This window comes from Hermetia illucens, chromosome 5, assembly GCF_905115235.1.
Source record: "Hermetia illucens chromosome 5, iHerIll2.2.curated.20191125, whole genome shotgun sequence".
Taxonomy (NCBI): Eukaryota; Metazoa; Arthropoda; class Insecta; order Diptera; family Stratiomyidae; genus Hermetia; species Hermetia illucens.
In genome coordinates, this window is record NC_051853.1 from 56,371,090 (window position 1) to 56,385,958 (window position 14,869).

The window sequence follows — 14,869 nt, forward strand, 5'->3', positions numbered from 1 at the left end:
CTGGTTCGAAGTATTTTCGTCTCCATCACCACGGGGCACGGTTTATTATCTTTAATAATAGGCCAATTCATTCGTTTGATTGCTTCCTCGACTCCAGTGGTTTCGACAGGCAGATTGCTCTAAATGCCAGCCATGTCTGTTGAAGCGGTGAGAGACCAAATTCTTCTGTTTAAGTCTGTTCGAAGTATTCTTGCCATCTGTCGCAGCTCGTCGGTCAGTAAACAAATTACAGTTCTTGTAAATTAGTGCTCTTGTGTTCTTGCGTTGGTGTCGGCTGACAAGCCGATATAAGTCTCTCTCCTCGAGTTTAAAAACCATAAAAACAGTAGCAACCAGAATGCCGAGTACACGCAACGCGTCTGCAGATACTAATACGACTGCGACCACGGTAAACTGCGTTCCAGGATTTCAGGACTGCAATCCCCAGGTGCCCAGAATTTGGTTCAAAGTAGTGGAGGTAATTTTGTGATGTACAACAAAACAGAGTCATAACAGCAATATTACCAAATCATAGCAGTGCTGCCGCCGCGGTATTTCATCGAAGTCCGCCACATAATTACAGAGCCCGTGATAGATTGCTCATACAACCGCTTATACGAACAATTAATAAAACGGTTGTGTGCCAACCAGGAGAAACAAACGAAGCAGCTCATTGAGAGAAGTTCCGTGGGTGACGAGAAACCCTCCCAGTTCCTTCGCCGTATGCAGTTCCTTCGGGGTAGCACAGTTCCAGAGCCGCTGATGAGAACTCTGTGGCTAAGACGCCTACCCTCTACTTTTCAACCTATTATAGTGACGATGGATGACCAGTCACTACAAACTACAGCCGATGTAGCTTGCAAGGTCTATGCCACACCTCCTTCGTCATCAAGCATCGCAGTAGCAACGTCAAATATACCTACATCATCACCGTCAGCAGCAGAAACGGTTGCGTACACTGCGCAGCTCAAAAAATCTTCCCTCCAGATACTCCAAAAATCAAGGACTATATAAAAAGAGACGTTCCAGGGCAGCCAGGCGAAGCAAACAGCATCCACTACCGCAAACTGCGCAACAATCAGTGGCGTCAATAACTCAACAAACGATTAAACACAGCACGTCGCAAAATAAATCTACATATAGTGCTGCTATATTAAGTTTGCTAGACAGTACTCCCGTGGCAACGACCAGCGCACCTATTAGCAACATCGGTCGACTCGAACCTACTTACGCGATGGCCATATCGAAGAGAACCACATATCGGACCAACAATAGGAAGCCTCCGTGGCGGTGCCCACTCCCGAAAGAAACATCCGAAAAATCGTTCAGGCCCCCTTTCAACAACCTAAAGTGGCGAATTCATCGAAATCTGGCAGACGGGTTAGATTTCCTGATCCTTACCAAACAGGTATTTATCATCATCATCAACGGCGCAACAACCGGTATCCGGTCTAGGCCTGCCTTAATAAGGAACTCCAGACATCCCGGTTTTGCGCCGAGGTCCACCAATTCGATATCCCTAAAAGCTGTCTGGCGTCCTGGCCCACGCCATCGCTCCATCTTAGGCAGGGTCTGCCTCGTATTTATAGTTCAACAATAACAACACCCTAGATTCACAGCTGGCGTCACGACACGGCCAACTGACCCATGGTAATTTCCTTGCACTGAATCACTGTCAGGGGAGTGTTGTGGCGATGTAAATCACCTCCAGACACATACCTGGAGTAAGAAAGTCGGGAACGGCCTGAATTAATTTTATTACCTTTCTTTTCAACTAATCTACTCCCTAAAATTTTTTTATCTAATTGCTAGAGGGTGCGGTAGAGCAGTCACTCGGCAGAATGTTGCTCTACTAACATCTCTCACTTTGTGAACACCACAATAAGAAGCAGGGTCCATGTTGCATTTAAATAAACAAATCAAATATATAAACACGGCTTTCATTGAATTTCTGCTATCAACCATTAAACTCACCTGGTAATTCCCCCACATTCTGATACATATAAGGATTGATTACGGAAGCTTTATTATATTAAGGGAGTCATCCCGGGTGAAGGCCGTTTTTTTTACTTGTTTTAGAATTTTTTTATGAAGAACTGGATGAAGATACAAATACGAATTTTCGACCATAGATTAACTAATATCTTGAGCGTTCATAGTAATTTTTTCAGCCCCATCACATAGTTCTTTATTGAAATACAGAGCAATTTATACACCCATCTCCCCGCTAGAAGGCGCTGCGATAATCTTAAAGAAAAAAGTAAACGGTATTTTAACGTACAGACTTAACTACAATTAACAAACTAGGATTATTAAAAAATATTAAAAGCTAAATTTTTGGTGCCGTGTTAAACATTCCTTGTGAATTTTGGCGTTTTTTCACGGCTTGTTCAATGAATAAAAAAAACTACTGAATGAATCGCAATTATTCTAACTGACCATTAATCTGTTATACCTAGTCCATGAATCTTAAGTTCCTTCAAGAAACACATGTATAGCCCTGGGTTCAATTCTTGTCCTTTTAGCGAAGTCATTCGAACGTCATTCGGACCGATAAATACACGCTTTATTACGGCGATCGACATAAATCTGGCATGTGACTTATCACGTGTTTAACACTATAATCTCCGAACCACTCCGAGTTTCAAAAAGTCATCATCATCATCATCAACGGCGCAACAACCGGTATCCGGTCTAGGCCTGCCTTAATAAGGAACTCCAGACATCCCGGTTTTGCGCCGAGGTCCACCAATTCGATATCCCTAAAAGTTGTCTGGCGTCTCCATCTCAGGTAGGGTTTGCCTCGTGTTCTTTTTCTACCATAGATATTGCCCTTATTAACCGTCCGGGCTGGATCATCCTCATCTATACCGATTAAGTGACCCGCCCACCGTAACCTATTGAGCCGGATTTTATCCACAACCGGACGGTCATGGTATCACTCATAGATTTCGTGGTTATGTAGGCTACGGAATCGTCCATCCTCATGTAGGGGACCAAAAATTCTTCGGAGGATTCTTCTCTCGAACGCGGCCAAGAGTTCGCAATTCTTCTTGCTAAGAACCCAAGTTTCCGAGGAATACATGAGGACTGGCAAGATCATTGTCCTGTACAGTAAGAGCTTTGACCCTATGGTGAGACGTTTCGAGCGGAACAGCTTTTAAGGTTTTGTGTGAAACAAAACCTTATTAGAATCGATTCGATGTCTGTCTTTTTTTTTTTTTTTTGTTGAGGAGGTGGAAATCTTCAAAAAGACACTGGTCTGGACACACCAGCGTGTGGGATTTTTACCCACTAAAACCACCCCCGACTCCCTCCCTGCCCCGCGGAACCACCATAAGGTATTACATCACGGGGCGGAGTCAGCTCACTCTAGCTTTGTCACCTTTCTTCTATACGCGGCGCACGTGACCGCGTTTTTCTCCTCTCCTCTGCTTTTCGCAGTTTATTTTGGATAGATGTGATCATAGAGTTTACCGCATCCCAATTCTCTTGATGTGCTAGCATTTTCGGCACCAGATTTTCTGGTACCAGCACCTCCCCTAGAGTTTCCTCTAGATTCCTCCTTTCTTCCACAAATCTCGGACAGTGGAAGAATACATGCTCTGGGTCCTCTGGGACTCCATTGCAATTTGGACAATCGAGTGAGGTCTCCAATTTAAACCTGTGAAGGTATTGGAGATATCCTCCGTGCCCCGTGAGAAACTGGGTGAGATTATAATTAATCTCACCGTGTCGTCTCTCCAACCACTCCTTGATGGCAGGAATGAGCCTGTGCGTCCACCGGCCCTTTCCCGAGCGTTCCCACCGCTCTTGCCATCTATTTATGGATCTCTCCCTTTCAGTCTTCCTCGTCCGCGATGAGGAAGAGGTTGGCTTTGCATTGTATATGTTCGCCATCTCATCTGCCAAGATGTCAATCGGCATCATTCCAGAGATGACGAATGCTGCATCATCTGAGACAGTCCTGAAGGCAGAGCATATCCTCAGGGCTGTCCTCCTGTAGACTGAACTCAGTTTGGTAGCGTTCCCTGACATCCACAACGCCTCCCTCCAAACTGGGGTTGCATAGAGCATGATCGAGGTCACCACCCTGGCTATAAGCAACCTAGAGGTATGCCGTGGCCCTCCAATGTTCGGCATCATCCTTGCCAGGGCCATACTTGCAGTGGATGATTTGTCGCAAACATACTGCACATGTTGCTTATAGCTAAGCTTCCCGTCTATCACCACCCCCAAGTATTTGATGGTCGGCTTGGAAGTGACGATATGATTCCCGATTCTAATACAGGCGTAATCTCTCTTCCGGCGCTTAGTGATGAGGACCGCTTCCGTTTTTTCCTCCGCAAGTGTCAGACCAGAGCTCTTTAGCCAACTTTTAACAGCACCGATTGCCTCACTTGAGTATAACTCAGCATCTTCAAGATGCTTTGCGACAACAACCAGCGCTATGTTGTCAGCGTAACCCACCACTGTGGCTTCCCCCGGAAGGGGAAGATTAAATACATCGTTGTACATGATGTTCCACAGTAGTGGGCCCAATACGGAGCCCTGCGGGACACCCGCGGAAACAACGTACTCCTGGGGTCCGTCATCGGTGTCATACCAGAGCCTCCTTTCAGTTAAATAACTATCGACGATAGCAGCGAGATAGGCGGGAATACCAACCTTCGCTAAAGATTTCCGTATTAGATTCCAATTGGCCGAATTGAATGCATTTTTCACATCCAGGGTTACTACCACGCAATATTTGCTGATACTACCCTTTCCGTGAATTGCATCTTCGGCCAAGCCAGTAACCAATTTGATGGCATCAATGGTTGATCTGGCTTTACGGAACCCATACTGCCGATCCGAAAGGCCGCCTTGGCTCTCAACAACCGGGAGTAATCTATTGTAGATTACCCGCTCTAGCATTTTCCCCACCGTGTCCAGGAGACATATGGGTCGATATGACGACGGTTCACCAGGAGGTTTACCTGGTTTAGGCAGAAGTACCAACTTCTGCCGCTTCCATGCCATTGGAAATATCCCCTCGGACATGCACGCTTCGAACAACTCAGCGAACATGTCCGGTCTGGATTTCACGGCAAGCTTAAGGGCCTTATTCGGTACTCCGTCCAGGCCCGGCGCTTTGTTGTCTCCTATTCTACCGCAGATATCCAACAGCTCGTCTCTGGTGACTGGCGGAATTGCCGCCACATTCAGAGGTGGTTGGAATGTGTCGGTGCTCTCCTCTTGCTGGGGGAATAACCCCTGGATGATTTTTAGCAAGAGGGTGGGGCACGTGATCTGCGGAGATGAACGGCCTTTGAATCGTCCCATCACGATTCTGTAGGCATTCCCCCACGGGTTTATGTTCGCTTCTGAGCAGAGCTCCTTAAAGCACTCCCTCTTGCTTCGCTGGATGGCGAGCTTGAGGATTTTGCGGGCTGCCTTATAGGCGCGCTCCTTTTGTCCCTGTTCGACTCTACCTACCGCCCTCTGAGCCACTCTTCTGGCTCGGTGGCAGGCTGATCGAAGGCCGGTCAGTTCATCATTCCACCAGTAGTTTGGTCTTCTACTGGGGAATGAACACCTTCTAGGCATGGACGCGTCACACGCTTTGGCAATGCATTGAGCCAGATGGACGGCTCTTTCCGTAGAGGTGCCTGCTTTATCAGGCTGATCTAACCACACCTCTATGAAGGTCTCCTCATCCAAAGATTTTGCGGACCAGCCTGAAATCTTTCTCGGTTTCGGGCATGATAGCTCTTTAGCCTGTGGCTCGACACATGTCTCAAAGAAGATTGCCTGGTGATCGCTGTGGGTGTAGCGTTCACTGACGCACCAGGACATACCACGCGCCAGCGAAGGGCTGACAAAGGTCAGGTCTACAACCGAGCCTGACTCCCCTTTCTGGAAGGTGTTTACAGCACCTTCGTTGGCCAGAACTATGTCCATCTGCGCAAAAGCTTCTAATAAACTGCGCCCCCTAGCATTTGATTCCCTACTACCCCACTCTAGGGCCCAAGCATTGAAATCACCAGCAATCACCTTTGGACTACGTCCCCTCGCGTCGAGAACAAGATTATCAAGCATTTGCTCGAATTCAGACAGTGTCCAACTTGGCGGGGCGTAGCAGCTGTATACATATACACCACTTATTTTCGCCCACACGAAGCCACTGCCTGCTTGACTTGCAGTACATTGTATGGCCTGTCGACCGCAAGCCCATATCGCCGCTCCCCCAGTCGAATCTTTGACCCATATGCCACCGTGACGGTGTCTATACGGTTCGCTTATGATGGCGATTTCCATCTCAGATTCGAACGTGGCCTGCTCAAGTAAATCCTGAGCGACCCTGCAATGATTGAGGTTTATTTGGATAAACCTCATTTTCTCATTGCAGTGAGCGCCTTCCTAAATTCCGGACATTTACCACTTCCGGCAATATGCCGGTTATCTTGTCCCTCTTTTACCTCGCACAATAGGCATTTGGGGTCCCTATTGCACTCTCTGGCAATATGACCTTTCTCCCCACACCTTCTGCATCGATCGGATCGATCAATGCTGCTGGTGTATGCCTTCGCGAAGTGCCCAAACATAAGGCATTTAAAGCACCTCTTCAGTGAAAGTTGTTCCCTTAAACGGCAAACAACCCATCCAATCCGAACCCTTCCGGCAGCCAACAACATCTGTGCCGCCTCCGCTGGTACTCGTATTGTGGCCGTTTGAGTACCACCATAGGCTTTTCGCAAGCCCACAACTGACTCCTCGGTGAGTTCTTTCAACTTGAATTGCTCCTTCAGAGCAGTACAAATTTCTTCTTTCGATGTTACCTCATCGAGATCCTTGCACTGAATATAGATCTCATGTTTTTGGGCACGCACTGCGGCATTCTCCCCAAGTGAGTTTTTCACTTGAGTGCGAAAGTCATCAGTTTTGCCCACGCTGGATCTTTTCAGCTCGAACATGAGATCCCCTTTCTGGGTTCTTCGGATTCGTTTTACATTTCCGCTCAGATCTTTTAGGTCGGGATCCGCTTTGACCTTTTTGAGTATCTCCGCGTAGGACAGATTGCCCTTACTGGAGATAACAATTACATCTGGACGAGTTCGCACTTTTGCTTTTCGTTCCGCTTTTTTGTTGGTAACTTTAGTCCATCCATCGTTTTCGCTGGTCTTGGGCTTCACAACGCTGGTCGAGTTTCCTAGATTCGCTGTACGGTTTCCTCCTTCTGGCCTGTTGGTGTTGGTTTTCAGGATGTCCTGTCCTCCTTTTTTTCTCTTAGGCGCCTGCTGATTATTTACAGGATCCCCCTCTTTTTCACGTACTCGCTTATTTCGCTGGAATTGGATGGTAGTACGGTTAGGCGTCACTTGGGTCGCTTGTGATACTGTTGGCACAGCGGGGTTCGGCGTGTCCTTATTATTCTTTTCCTCCCGTGATCTATTGTAGAGCACTCTAATAGCCCTCACCATATTCTTTATGGCTTGGTGCACGTTGTGCTTGTCCTTGATAAACTCGGACAGCTCAACTATTTTTGCCCCAAGCTGGGTGAAGGGTAATTCCTCCAGATCAGGACTCTGTTCCCTATAAGTCCCGGCAAGGTTACCCCTTTTACACGGTCCTTCACTTTTGGCGTTTGTTGACCTTGCCTGTACTTTGTCCTTCATCGTCTTTGGCATTGGTGGAGATCTCAAAGTTGATGAGCTTCTTTTGAATGGATCCTTATCTTGTTCCTGGAGCACCTCTTGCTGTCGCGCATCTTGAACATATGCGGTGGGTGTTGTTACAGTTTTTGTCGTCCAACGATCCATCTTCAGTTCATCCTTGGTTGTTCTTGCTACTGGTGTTCTCGGTAAGGTCGTACTTCGCTTGAACACTTCCTTCTCCAGATCCAAATTACTTGTAACATTATATGCCAAGGTGGCCAAGTTGTCCACCACCGAGGCACTGCGGTCGAGGGATATCGACGACCGGGAGCCCGCTTGCTCACTCCCAAAAGCCGCCGGTACTGGGGTTCCGAGCCCCTGCACCGTAAGTTTACTCCTTCTCTCGTCTTCCATGGTGGTTTTATGTTCTGGGTATCCTTCCCATAGCCATTTTGGTCCGCGCACCAGAGATGAGCAAACACTAGCCCATGCACAGTCAGAAAAGAAAAGTGCATGAACACATATTTACACATCAATAGGTATGCCCCTATCCGCCACCTGGGGTCGCGCCTGATGGGAGATCTGATTCGATGTCTGTCTGTCCGTCTGTCTGTCTGTCTGTCTGTCTGTCTGTCCGTCCGTCTGTCTGTCTGTCTGTCTGTCTGTCTGTCACAGCCGATTTATTCGGAAACGGCTGAACCGATTATCACGAAAATTGGTAGGAGTATGTAATCTGCCGTTCCCTTTACATGCAGCAACTGACGCCATTTTGTGTTAAGTTTAAGGGGGGCTCCCCATACATGTGAAAGGAGGGTGCAAAATTTTTTTTCATAAAATGTTCCATGTGGGGTATCAAATGAAAGGTCTCAATTAGTACTTTTCGAAACTGAATATTTGATGTTGGGTGAAACATAGGGGAGTGAGAGCTCAAAATATGACCCCCAAAAAGTATAACAGGTCTCGTTCTCAGAACCTATCCAACCGAAAAATCTGAAAAAAATCTCAATAGTGCATCGCTACGAAATCTAGGCCTCAAAATATATCCGGTTCCGATATCTGCACAAATAAAGTTAATAATAGTATATTTCCACATTTTAGAAATTTACCCGGCACCCCCCTTTTGTTTGTCCGAGAAGTATAAAATTTGGCATGGGTATAATGAAGAATATAATGCACAATTTGGTCAAGTTTGAAGAAAATCCAACTATTATTAACAAAGTTATAGGGGGTAAAACTTTACAATTTTTTGTGAATGTCGTGCACTCTACAACCTGATGACGTCATCATCACATATCAATTCGTCAATACCACACGAAGTAAGTTCGTATGAATTGGGTGGAAAAGAATTATTTTGTTTTAGTTCTTTAATAATTTGTATATGAATATCAATTATTCCAACGAGACATGTGTATATGTAGGTATATAGTATATGCGTGCTAATGAACTTTGCGGGTAGTGCCTAATTCAGATAGATATAAGAAGTAAATCGGAAATATGGGTACGATCAATTTATATACGTGCCAATATGTGTACAGTATTCGAAAATAGGCAGTCTGTTTGTTTAAGGTGAGCGTAACATCTACGGCTGTAATATGTACGTATGTCTCGTAGTTTTGTAGCTATATACGGATAGAAAAATGTACGTTGAAATTTCTTAGATAAGATGAACACAAAACCTTTATACCCGAAGCGCGAGCTTCCGGTATTCCGACTTGTTATAAGCTGAAATAGGCTCTGTTCGCTGACAACAACCGTGCGCGGATTTCATCGTCGTAGCTGTTATCGGTTGTGATTTTCGACCCTAGATAGGAGAAATTATCAACGGTCTCAAAGTTGTAGTCTCCTATCTTTATTCTTCCCGTTTGACCAGTGCGGTTTGGTATTTTTGGTTGGTTGGTTTTTGATGTTGACGTTACCACCATATATTTTGTTTTGCCTTCATTGATGTGCAGCCCAAGGTCTCCCGCCGCCTGCACGCTCTGGATAAAGGCAGTTTGTACGTCTCTATACTATATCTAGATACAATTGATGCCAGAAAAAAATTCGATTCTTAATATCGTGAAATAGGTGATTATCATTAGGTAACAGAAGGCATAACAGAAAAATGGGACTATGCCTATGAGCTCAATACAACCGACAAATAAAGCTAATTTCGTGCAAAAACTGAAGCAAATCAATTCGTAGCCGCGTAGTCCAATTTAGCACAGTGTGACTAAACAATTCGCCCCACTTTGGACACCGTTGTGGTAGGATAAATAGGAACGAAATAAATTCATCCTAACTATTATACAGAGGCCAAAGGAAGTGATCGAAATTATTTGAACCCACGAACAGCATGAAATTCAAATTCATTATTTAATCCATTCAGTGCAACGCCTCTTTCCACTGTGTACAAAAAAAAATTAAAAATAAGCGCTCAGTCGCATTTCTTACAAATTTTGCAGAAAAATGAGAGTAGCAAATTAGGCAATAGAACCATATCCCAAAAATACGAAATCATTTGCTGAGGAGCCTCGATGTGAAATTCCATCATTTATCCCTTCCCTTATAATTTTTACGTAGCAGCGACTTTTATATCGAGAAGCTTATCTATCATACGATACACGTTTATCGAATTCTCTCCCAAGACAAATCCATTAGGGGAGGAATACCATGACTTCCAATTAAATAAATTAATCTAACTACTTCATTAGTCGATAGGTGCAATATCGTCTGTATTCTTAACATCACCTTATATTTTCAAGGTATTTTTATTCCATTTTGACTTTCCCATTTTACTTTCCACCAAGGATGCCAAAAAATTCAGTCAAATGATTCGTCTTGACTCCGGAGCACGTAAGCACGTCTCTAATTTAGAGAAAAAAATGAAAATTGATCCTGGAAATAGGCCACGTTAGAATTTGTGTAATGAAAGGAATTTTAATTTAAATAGCTCAAATGGGAACACTTCTTATGTTCACAGGACTTCCAAAAGGACGGTTAAGCCAAGAAAAAGATGCTTCCTGGATTGGTTCTTCTCACATGTTTTTTCATCACTTCTCCTGCAGATATTCTTTAAGGATTCCATTGGGAAAACATAATGTACAGTGAAATTTTTAAAATTCCGTAGGGGACAATGAGGAATGTCATTTTACTTTCACTTTTAAAGAGTCGTTATTCTTTAATTAAGCACTTTTTCCAACAAAGTTTGGCCGTGGGGCACTATCAACTTCATTACCAAGGTACTATCAAAATTTTATTTATTCGATAGGAGAACGTAGAAGTTTAGTCATGTAGACAGAACAACACATATTCAAAAATAATCTGATGTTATATTGGGCTGGGGAAAAAGAAATGTCATATTTGTGATCGAAATTTGAGGCTTTATTTAACATACTTAGAATTATCCGATTTATGTCAAAAATGCGCTGTTTTGTTCGCAAACTTATTGCCATTTAAAAGGCAACTTCATTATCCCCCCTTATAAACCCCCCCCCCCTCTTTATTTGCAAAAAACTCAGACAGCCAGTTTTCGTAAGCCTCTTTGGAGGCCAACTTAGTAGCACCAAGAGCGTTTTGCATGGACCGGAAGAGATGATAATCACTTGGTGCCAGGTCCGGACTATACGGTGGATGCGATAGGACATCCCATGCGAGCTCCCGTAGCTTCTGGCGGGTCATCAAAGATGTGTAAGGCCGAGCGTTGTCCTGGTTGAACACAACACCATTCCGATTGACCAATTCTGGCCGCTTCTGGGCAATCGCCTGCTTCAAACGGTCGAGTTGCTCACAGTAGAGGACCGAATTGAGGATCTGGCCATAGTTGAGCAGCTCATAGTGGATGATTGATTCCCTTCCAATCCCACAGCAAAACCTTCCTGGCGGTCAATCCGGGCTTGGCGATGGTTTGGGTCGGCTCGCCGCGCTTCGACTACGATCTTTTTCACTTGAGGTTGTCGTACATGATCTACTTTTCATCACCAGTCACTATTCGCTTCAAAAATGGGTCGAATTCGATCAATTTCAGCAGTGCATCACAGCCGTTGGTTCGGTTCAAGAGATTTTTTCCGCCAATTCGTGTGGCACCCAAACATCCAGTTTTTTTTTTTGGAATCAAATCTCCTACAAATGGTTCCAAACGGTTTTATGATCTACACCCAGTTCTTAGCCAATCGAGCAAATCCTCACATGCCGGTCTACTTGGATGATTTCGACGATTTTATCGGTTTCTAGGACGATTGGCCTACCAGTACGGGGTGTATCTTCGACATCCACTACACCAGATCGAAATCGATTAAATCAACGCTATGGTGTGCGAATCGTTACAGTAGCAGGCCCATAAACTTCACAAATTTTTTCGGCCGCCTTCATTGCATTTTTACCTCGCAGGTAGAAAAACGTAAAATAAAATAATTTCTTGCTTGATGGTCTCCATCTTTGAGGCGCTATAACTTGAGACTGAAACGTACGATCACAACACTGTCAAAGAGACACTTGTAGCACAGATTTTCGTCTTCAAATCGTCGTATAGTATGACCCGCTGCGATAAGTACAGCACAAGATATGTTTAAGTGTCGCCATCTATTGACAAAATACGACATTTCTTTTTCCCCAACCCAATATAAATCAAAACATTGCAGAGAAGACAATGAGATTTAGAGAACAATTTCGAAATTAAAAATTGTCCAAAATTTGAAACCTTTAATTATTTCCAATGAAAAACGTTTCACCATAGGGTCAAAGTTCTTACTGTACAAGACTATGATCTTGCCAGTGCTCATGTATTCCTCGGAAACTTGGGTTCTTAGCAAGAAAAATTGCGAACTCTTGGTCGCGTTCGAGAGAAGAATCCTCCAAAGAATTTTTGGTCCCCTACATGAGGATGGACGATTCTGTAGCCTACACAATGACGAAATCTATGAGCGATACTATGACCGTCCGGTTGTGGATAAAATCCGGCTCAATAGGTTACGGTGGGCGGGTCACTTAATCCGTATGGATGAGGATGATCCTACCCGGAAAGTCTATAAGGGCAATATCTATGGTAGAAAAAGAAGACGAGGCAGACCCTGCCTAAGATGGAGCGATGGCGTGGGTCAGGACGCCAGACAGCTTTTAGGGATATCGAATTGGTGGACCTCGGCGCAAAACCGGGATGTCTGGAGTTCCTTATTAAGACAGGCCTAGACCGGATACCGGTTGTTGCGCCGTTGATGATGATGAATGAAAAACTTTAAGTATCGATTTCTCGATTCTTTGAGCACATCCGGAGAACAAATTGGTGGTGAGAAGGCACCTCCTTGATGAACACCAACAGAGACACACCCGCCACACTTCCAATTTGAATTCAGCACACGAGTTCTTCTGGCACTGAATGTTATTGTACCAGACGAGTTCATGTGGCACACTGTCAGATGCTTTCTCCAGATCCAGAAATACAATGTAAAGAGGGCGATGCTTCTCAGGGTGTTTCTCCATGAATAACCGCTCAGCATGTATTGCGTCAGTAGTTCCGCAGTTTTTGACAAATCCGGCTAGATTCACGGTTGTTTCAACGATTTCTCAAATACGATTGTCAACAATACGTTCAAAAATCTTCATAGTATGAGAAAGTAACCGGATCGGACCGCAATTTGAATATTCTGCTGGACTACTTTTCTTTTCCATATTGGAACTGTGTGTGTACTTTCTTCACAGTCAGATGGTATTCTACCTTCCGGAATAATTCGATTGAAAAATTCACTGAGCCACAATGTTGGGTCCCAGATCTTCGCTCTCCAAAGCTCAGATGCGATATCGTCAGGTCCTGTGGCTTTCCCCGATTTCATTCGCCCTATTGCTTCCTTGACTTCAGTTGGATATGCAAATTCTTCAGTTGAAATCTGCTCGAAATATTCTCGCCATCTATCCGTTGCGGTTCGACGATTGGTAAGCGAAGTACCGTTCTTGTCATTAACCCAACAGAAGTGTTCGACATCCTGTGTGCATTCGTTTCGGCTTTTGGCAAGTCGATACAGACCTCTGTCGCCATCCCGAGTGTCCAATTTATCGTCAAGATTTTTGTAATAGGCTGTTCGGGTGACAGCAATCGCTTTCTTTGCTTCCCGATAATATATGATAATATAGTCGATTTGCGTTTTACTGTTCCAACTATAAAGTGTAGGAAGATGAGATAATCGCTTAATGAACCATATATTCTTAGTACACGGTCATGGGTGTCTGCAAATTCGATTATACGCTCGCCACCCTCATTGCGCGGTCCCTCGTGGCACCTGTTACCGTCTGCCTTTTCACCCACATGACCATTAAAGTCGCCGGCATGATAGTCGTCAGCAGGCATGCGTCGACCTGTCTGTGGTGCGTATGCGATGAAGAAGTGAATAGTGCGACTAGCTGATATAATGGTGAGCTTCATCAGCCAATTATCAAATCGTTGGGCTTTTTAATGGCATCGCGGAAATACTCTGAGGTGGCAATACCAACACCCTATTGAGTGTGTGGACTACCAAAATAGAGAAGTTTATAGCCATTTTTGCGAGGTCCTCGGTCTTTCCAGTTTGGGGGCCAGCATTTAGCGTGCAGACACATATTTGTTTTGCTTTTGCTTCGACTAACTTACCTACGTCCTGACGCCATCCATGCGTCAAGAACCCTTGCCCATTTCTCGACAGGACCGGGGCCCATCCTGTCGCGTCGACTGAGGTGGATGCCCTAGCATTTTTCCGGGGCTTGTTACTCGATCCGATCATCTTATTTCTAACGGCATTGTACGCATCTTCTTGGTCGGCCTGTCGCGGCACCTGTCACCGAGAGAGATCAGATTTAGCATAGTGGAATAGCATAGTGGACTCCAACTGTACTTTATTTGTCTCTTTCCCTGGTGTCAGCATTTTATTTTTGTTTTACTGAGTATAGTACAAAGTACATGTCCTCAAAACCCCCGCCTTTACCTGAGCTTGGGACCAGTATACTATGTTAATAGCATGGCGGAGTTAAACGTTTTTTAAAAAAAATACAAGGCCAAATTCGGACAAAAGAAACTCAGCCCATAACGATTCCTTCAGAATATCATACTCGAAATATTTTAGTTTTTAGGTATGAAGCGGTGTAAGTTGATATCACGATTATGTAAAGTTGAATTTTCAACCCCATCTCCGGAGGTAGTGGGGAGTTTGTGGAAGGAGAGGAGGGAGGTCGCCCCTCTTCAACCCTGATGAGGAATCGTAGAAATCACCCCCCTAAAAATATGATGGTACCCCAAAGTAAGGTTTTTG